We start from the raw sequence: 8,740 nt of genomic DNA, 5'->3' as shown, positions 1-8,740 counted from the left end.
CCCCCTGTGCCCAAGTCGCCCCCTGTGCCCAAGTCGCCCCCTGTGCCCAAGTCGCCCTCGGTTCCCAATGTTAAACAATGAACACGAAGAGCTAAATTCCCATAAAAACTGAGCTCAAAATGGTTGGCATGCAGATGCAGCATTGACATTTTACTGGTAAAACTGTAACAATTATCAATGAGAAATGTGAAGGGAGGGCAACCATGTTTTTTTTTGGGGGGGGGGGCCTTGCGGTAAAGAAACACATGCACAGAACATGATACGGCTCATTCCAGCTGGATCCAAGGAGGTTGGAACGGATGGATACCTAGGGATCCGCAGCCGATGTTATAAACTCATGGTAAGTTACCCAACATCAGGTTTAAAAGTAGACTTAGCAATGTGCCATAACACACAGCGGGGGCCAATTCCTGCTTATAGAAAACAAGAATTGAAATCTACCCAAGACGGCCACTATTGGTTCTTCCCAATATGACCCCTGGCTTGATGTGGAAATGGCTCATTTCAGAATCAAGAGACTATTTTTATATTTTTATTAATGTCTTTTCACTAAGAAGCATCACCGATAATGTTACATGTAATACCGATTATGTTATAATTTATACTGATTAGGTTATATTGCCGTTTTAACCGTCTTTGGAGGACAGTAAAATGAAAAAATATTAAGTTTCTCCTCAACGTACCCTTGGCCCATTTGGGGATGTGTTTCCTTGGTGCCGACTCATCATCAGTAGAGTCTTCACTGTTCTGGTCCATCCCATAGTCCTCGGGGTTGGTGTTGAGAATAACGGGCTTGTTGCCCCCCTTAGGAGTGATCTCATAGGACTGGGGAGACCGCTCGATATCTACAGTGACGTTGATTACTCCTCCCTCCCCGACCGGCGTCTTCATCGTGGGCCATGGGAGAACATGAAGGTATATTATGGATACATGTTCTATTAAATAAACAGGGCTCTATGCAGACCGACTAAATAAACAGGGCTCTATGCAGACCGACTGAATAAACAGGGCTCTATGCAGACCCGACTAAATAAACAGGGCTCTTGCAGACCGACTAATACAGAGGGCTCCTCTATGCAGACGCGACTAATAAACAGGGCTCTATGCAGACCGACTAAAAATAAACAGGGCTCTATGCAGACCGATAAAAGTAAACAGGGCTCTATGCAGACCGACTAACACAGGAGGGAGCAAGCAGAAGTAGAGCTAGCTCTAGATCAGAGCCACACAGGGTCCAGTTCATCGTAGCAAAATGTTTGACAACAGAAAACAAAAAGTTTATTCTTGGACAAATCCATGTAGTCCCTCCTAAAGTTGCACATTTTGGGGAATATTCAGAGGTGGAAACTTTCCATGGGAATTATCGGGAATATATGGGAATTAATATTAATACCATTTAAATGTAGGTGTGTTTTTGCATTGGATATATTTACCATATCATATGGAGACAGAAACATAAACCTTTTACCTTATCATCAGTAGACATAATTGCAAATGAATAAATCCTTCCAATTGACATTAAAAAAAAATATTTAGTTACAAAATTACCTTTAATTAAATGAGTTGACTCGTCCACGGATGATATCACTGAACAACAAAAGGGAATATTGAATGATCCATCGCATCCCCCAAAAACATTTTCAACATACATCTGTAAAATGATAGTCTAGAAACTAAAGCTTTGGTTGTCTTCCTCTCAGGCTTCCATGTCTTCTCCCTGGACCTTCTCAATGTCCACCTCTTTAACATCAGACTCCGAGGCCTCATCTTCACTGTCACTTTCCAACCTTGTTGAGGATGGCTCGTTGTCAGTCTCAAAAAGCCTCAAATTTGCCCGGATGGACACCAATTTTTCAACCCTTGTATTGGTCAGCCTGTTGCGTGCTTTGGTGTGTGTGTTCCCAAACAAGGACCAGTTGCGCACTGAGGCGGCTGATGTTGGTGGGATTTGGAGGATGGAGGCAACAGGGGAAAGAGCCTCAGATCCACAAAGTCCCTTCCACCAGGTGGCTGATGAGATATGTTGGCACGACTGCCATATTGCATCTCCATCCCAAAGCCCTTGCTTGGAAGTGTACTTCTCCAGACTGCCAAGAACCTTGCCCTCATCCAGGCAAGGTGGCGAAACACAGTAGTGATGACACCATAGGTCTTGTTGATCTCTGCATCAGACAGGATGCTTTGCCACCTACTTGGTGTCCAACATGTACGCTGCGGGTGTTTGGGCTTCAGGCAGAAGTCTTCACGCTTTTTGAAGCATTTCAGAACTGCAGTTTCCTCTGCTTGGAGCAACAGTGAAGTGGGCAGGGCAGTACGGATTTATTCTCTTAGATCTGCAAGCAGAGTCTGAACACAGACAGGAGCGGCAGGCAGCCTAGTGGTTTGGGGCGGTAGGTAGCCTAGTGGTTTGGGGCGCAGGTAGCCTAGTGGTTTGGGGCGGCAGGTAGCTAGTGTTTGGGGCGCAGGTAGCCTAGTGGTTTGGGGCGGCAGGTAGCCTAGTGGTTTGGGGCGGCAGGTAGCCTAGTGGTTTGGGGCGGCAGGTAGCCTAGTGGTTTGGGGCGGCAGGTAGCCTAGTGGTTTGGGGCGGCAGGTAGCCTAGTGGTTTGGGGCGGCAGGTAGCCTAGTGGTTTGGGGCGGCAGGTAGCCTAGTGGTTTGGGGCGGCAGGTAGCCTAGTGGTTTGGGGCGGCAGGTAGCCTAGTGGTTTGGGGCGGCAGGTAGCCTAGTGGTTAGAGTGTTGGACTAAGTAACCGAAAGGTTGCAAGATCGAATCCCCGAGCTGACAAGGTAAAAATCTGTCGTTCTACCCCTGAACAAGGCAGTTCACTGTTCCTAGGCTGTCATTGTAAATAAGAAATTGTTCTTAACTGACCTGCCTAGTTAAATAAAGGTAGAAGGATGGCATTGTCTCCCTCAATCCGTGCAATGGCTACTGCTATAGGTTTCAGGAGTATCAGGCTGCTTACCACTCTCTCCCAAAATACATCATCCATCATCCAGGAGGATCCTCTTGATATCGGCAGACTGTGATATGGCCATTTCTTGGAGAGACTCCTTCCCCTCCAGGAGACAGTCAAACAATGACAACACCACCCCAATGGGTCTTGCTGGGTAGCTTCAATGTGGTGCTCTTATTCTTCTCACTTTGCTTGGTGAGGTAGATTGCTGCTATAACTTGATGACCCTTCACATACCTAACCATTTCCTTGGCTCTCTTGTAGAGTGTAACCATTGTTTTCAGTGCCATGATGTCCTTGAGGAGCAGATTCAATGCATGAGCAGCCCAGCCAATGGGTGTGATGTGAGGGTAGGACTCCTCCACTGCACAGACCAAGCAGCCTTCATGTTCGCAGCATTGTCTGTCACCAGCGCAAATACCTTCTGTCATTGATGACTGTCTTCTGTTATAAACTAACTTTATTTATGAATTTTAGCAAAATCCCCCAAACTCCCAGGTTTAACTTGCCATGGAAAAATTCCGGAAATTTATCGGAAAGTGTCCAACCCTTTGTAACCCTAGTCGCTCCCCTAAAGCATGACTTACCCTCCTCCTCCTCTCCAGCTCCCTCTTCTCACACAACTCGTTCCTCTCTTTCTCTCTGGCAGCTCTCTCCACTTCTCTCTGAAGAGCAAAGGCCTGTTCCCTCTTCACTCGCTCCCTGAAACACACCATTTTCAGTAACAGCCTTCTGTCTCCACAACAGAAATAACATTCCTGCTATTTTAATGTTTTTTTAATGATATACAATGAGTAAAAATATAAACACAACATGTAAAGTGTTGGCCCCATGTTTCACGAATTGAAATTTAAAAAATACCAAGAGCACAAAAAGCTTATTTCTCTCAAATGTTGTGCAGAAATTTGTTTACATCCCCGTTAGTAAGCATTTCTCCTTTGCTAAGATAATCAATCCACTTGACAGGTGTGGCATATCAAGAAGCTGATTAAACAGCATGATAATTACACAGGTGCACCTTGTGCTGGGGACATTAAAAGGCCACTAAATGCCACAAACGTCTCAAGTTGAGGGAGTATGCAGTTGGCATGCTGACTGCAGGAATGTCCACCCAGCTCTGGGTGGAAATTTAATTTTAATTTCTCTACCATAAGCCGCCTCATTTTTGAGAATTTAGCAGTACGTTCACAACCGCAGACCACGTGTAACCATGCCAGCCCAGGACCTCCACATCCGGCTTCTTCACTTGTGGGATCGTCTGAGACCAGCCACCCAGACAGGTGATGAAAACGGTGGGTTTTTGCATAACCAAAGAATTTCTGCACAAACTGTCAGAAACGGTCTCAGGGAAGCTCATCTGTGTGCTCGTCATCCTCACCAGGTTCTTGACCATTCCACAGGCCACAATAAACTCTATGTGAAGGAGATGTGTCACGCTGCATGAGGCAAATAGTGGTCACACCAGATACTGACTGGTTCCTACTTTTTTTTTTTTATTAAAAAAAGGTATCTGTGACCAACAGATGCATGTCTGTATTCCCAGTCATGTGAAATCCACGTATTTCATAATTTAATTGACTGATTACCTTTTAAGAACTATAACTCAGGATAAATCTTTGAAATTGTTGCATGTTGCGTTTATATTTTTTATCTGTGTAGTTCGCTATGGAAAAGTACCTTTCAGCAGCATCTCGTCTCTCTCTCTCCTGTTCCTTCTCCGGCTCCATCGCTAGTCGGGCCTCAGCCATCTTGCGAGTCCTCTCCTGTTCCTTCTCCAGCTCCATCGCTAGTCGGGCCTCAGCCATCTTGCGAGTTTCCTCTCCTGTTCCTTCTCCATCGCTAGTCGGCCTCAGCCATCTTGCGAGTCCTCTCCTGTTCCTTCTCCAGCTCCATCGCTAGTCGGGCCTCAGCCATCTTGCGAGTCCTCTTCCTGTTCCTTCTCCAGCTCCATCGCTAGTCGGGCCTCAGCCATCTTGCGAGTCCTCTCCTGTTTCCCTTCTCCAGCTCCATCGCTAGTCGGGCCTCAGCCATCTTGCGAGTCCTCTCCTGTTCCTTCTCCAGCTCCATCGCTAGTCGGGCCTCAGCCATCTTGCGAGTCCTCTCCTGTTCCTTCTCTATCGCTAGTCGGGCCTCAGCCATCTTGCGAGTCCTCTCCTGCTCCTCTTCTGCTCTCCTCTTAGCCTGCAGCTCCTGCTGACGCTTCTCCTCCTCCTCCTCCTCCTGGAGAGGGGGGGAGATAAGGGTTACATTAACAACCCACCCCTGCCTTAAGGATATTTGTATTAAATTCCAGATCAACCCCGAGGCAGGTCTGAGATGATTGGATAGGTAGTAGCGTCGGCTTGCCCTCTAAATAGGCCAGTCACCTATCCAATAATCTAGAGCAGGGTCTCCCAAACCCTGGGTGCACGTTTAGTTGTTTACCCTAGCACTACATAGATTATTCAAATAATCAAAGATGGATGAGTTGGTTTGGTTTAGTTTGAATCAGCTGTGTAGCGCTAGGGGGGGGGGGAAACACTCAGGGGTTGGGGTGGGGGCCAAGAGCAGTGATCATCCAACAGTTGGTCACCGACTTTTTCCCCTGAGTCAAGATCACTTTGAGTCAAAATGCAAGCAGATATTGCTCAGATTTGTTTAAAATATATGTGTGTTGGCAGTGCTGAATAACAACAGCAGTGTTTCACTGTCTCTCTAGTCATGGTTTTAAAAAGGTTTTACATTTTCCAGTGTCAACTTCGCTGTGCGTTCAAGGCTTCTTTTTTACAGTCTATAGCTCAAGAAAGCTCCTTGTCTGCACAGTTATCTGATTGGCCAGCGGTAGGCCTATAGGTGCACTCGATTTGCTCTCTGGGCCTGCTGGATAGGCAGAGTTCCTCCGTCAGACATATGAAATGGTTAAAAAATGGGAACACTTTGCCTTCCCGGGCTGCTGAATCAAGTGCACCTACCACCAACAGCACAAAAACTAAAGAAAACAATAGGAATGGAATGCTTTATATATATATCATTGTTTTTTTGTTTACAGAAATGTTTGTCGATCGACTAGGAACGCCTTGGAGATCGACCAGTCGATCGATGGGTTGGTGAACACTGCACTAGTTTTAGCCGCGGGCCGGTTTTTTAAATGAGTGGATGGTTATGGGGCAAATCATTTGAAGACTGCAAATTGACCGCAAGAAGCCCAAACAGATATTTGGCTAAAACAATCATTTCAAACCTTGCTTACATCCTAAATATATGATAAGTACGCATCTCTATGTGTGGTAATACTTGGGAACAGATTTCCAAAATGAAAGTATCTTGGAGCTGATTTGGTGTTTATAATGTCCAACAAAATAAATAAATAAAAAATATACACACATACATACATACACACTTCTTTTGTTCAGAAAACTTGGGGGGCCAAATAAAATCACCTGCGGGCCAAATTCAGCCCACGGGCCGCCAGTTAGGGAACCCTGACCTAGGGGGACTAGGGGTTGGTTTGACATAGCCAGGGATGCAATTAAAATATATTTAAACATTTAATTGAACCCTTATTTTACCAGGTAAGTTGACTGAGAACACATTCTCATTTACAGTAATGACCCTGGGTAATAGTTAGAGGGGACAGGAGGGGGATGAATGAGCCAATTGTAAGATGAGGATGATTAGGTGACCGTGATGGTAAGAGGGACAACTTGGGAATTTAGCCAGGCCACCAGGATTAACACCTCTACTCTTAAGATAAGTACCATGGGATCTTTAGTGACCAGAGAGTCAGGACACCCGCTTAATGTCCTATCCGAAAGACAGCACCCTACACAGGGCAATGTCCCAATCACTGCCCTGGGGAAATCAGGATATTTTTTTTAGACCAGAGGAAAGTGTGCCTCCTACTGGCCCTCCAACACCACTTCCAGCAGCGTCTGGTCTCCCATCCTGGGACCGACCAGGACCAACCAGCAGTGGGATGCAGGGTGGTATGCTGCTGGCATTATAAACTATATATAAAATATAAACCAAACGATGTCAGGATATTTGTCTCACAGCTTGTTGAATCTTCTTCCTCCTCCTCGGTTCCAGCTCGTCCTGGCGTTTGGTGGCCACTTTCTTCCTGGCTTTGTCCTCTGCCACACGCTCCACTCGCAGCTAGGGAACAACAGGGGAAATGGTTGAGCACTTTTGCGTCAATAAATACTACACAGTTCTACTTCTCATAAAAAAATAAATCTAATTCAAGTTAATTGTCAAGCTCTCCTACGGTGTTGTGTTTCTCAATCTGGAGAATCTTCTTCTCTTTCTCTTCTTCCTTCACCCGGGCCTCGACTAACCTCCGTAGCCGTTCATCCCTCTTCTTCTTCATCTCTTCCTGTTTTCTCCTCTTCTCTTCATCCATCTTCTTCCTCCTCTCTTCTTCTTGCTCCTGCTTCTTCTTTAGAGCTTCCAGTTTCAGGCGCTCTCTTTCCTAGAACAAAAACACACTGATGTCACAGAGGAATCAGCTCTCCTAGTACATTGACAGTGCACCATGCATTCTAGTGGCAACTCATTTGGGACTGAGTGAAATCAGTGTTAGTAGTATATATACATACATGGTTATCATTGAGATACATTTGACTTTTACTCTGCAAATCTTTGTTAAGGCACCCTTGATAGATTTTACTTCAGAAATCACCCTTGGTGCCTTTTTTACTCTCATGTTAATCTTACTCACACTTCCCTTTTCCATTTGTCGTCCCATTTAAAAATGTATATATACACACACATTTTTAAACACACACACACACACACACACACACACATACATATTATTATTTATTTTTTAAATGGGACGACAAATGGAAAAGGGAAGTGTGAGTAAGATTAACATGAGACTAAAAAAGGCACCAAGGGTGATTTCTGAAGTAAAATCTATCTCAAGGGTGCCTTAACAAAGATTTGCAGAGTAAAAGTCAAATGTATCTCAATGATAACCATTAGTTGGCGAGGAGCGAACGTATGTGTTTTTTTGCAAAAGACCCAGCAAATACCTTGAAACAAGTTAGACATATAAACCCTTTGTGTCCCCCTTTTGGAACCCAACACCATTGTTACAGATGGGGAGGGAGAAAGGGGGACGGACGGACAAGTAGAGCTGTACCAGTGAAGTGACAGACCAAACACCCCCCCCCACATATCCCACTAGATTCCTCTGATACGTACCACGAGACCACTGCCTGACTGTAGATGGGACCGGGAGAGAAAGACAGTTAACAAAGCTGCATATGTTCTGGTAAGATTGGGAGTCATGTTTTATAAAAATCACACTAAAATCCTTTTGGCTCAAAATGAAAACACCACAACTAATACTAGGGTGTAATGGTTCACACAAAACCCAGGGTTGGTTCGGTACGTATTGCGGTTCTGGGGGGGGGGGGGGGTCACGGTTTTGGTACGTATTGCGGTTCTGGGGGGGGGGGGGGTCACGGTTTTGGGTAACGTATTGCGGTTCTGGGGGGGGGGGGGGGGGGTCACGGTTTGGTACGTATTGCGGTTCTGGGGGGGGGGGGGGGGGTCACGGTTTGGTACGTATTGCGGTTCTGGGGGGGGGGGGGGGGGGGGGTCACGGTTTGGTACGTATTGCGGTTCTGGGGGGGGGGGGTCACGGTTTGGGTACGTATTGCGGTTCTGGGGGGGGGGGGGGGGTCAGTTGTCACGGTTTTGGTCGTATTGCGGTTCTGGGGGGGGGGGTTCACGGTTTGGTACGTATTGCGGTTCTGGGGGGGGGGGGGGTTCACGGTTTGGTACGTATTGCGGTTCT

The 8,740-nt window shown here is 46.2% G+C and overlaps 1 pseudogene; it reads right to left on the bottom strand.

Annotated features, from left to right (window-relative positions):
• The window catches only part of LOC112070269 (inner centromere protein A-like), a 32,214-nt pseudogene that overhangs the window by 1,527 nt on the left and 21,947 nt on the right, over positions 1 to 8,740 (bottom strand).

The sequence above is a fragment of the Salvelinus sp. IW2-2015 genome, unplaced genomic scaffold (assembly GCF_002910315.2).
Source record: "Salvelinus sp. IW2-2015 unplaced genomic scaffold, ASM291031v2 Un_scaffold1270, whole genome shotgun sequence".
Taxonomy (NCBI): Eukaryota; Metazoa; Chordata; class Actinopteri; order Salmoniformes; family Salmonidae; genus Salvelinus; species Salvelinus sp. IW2-2015.
This window is presented reverse-complemented; position numbering and strand designations above follow the sequence as displayed.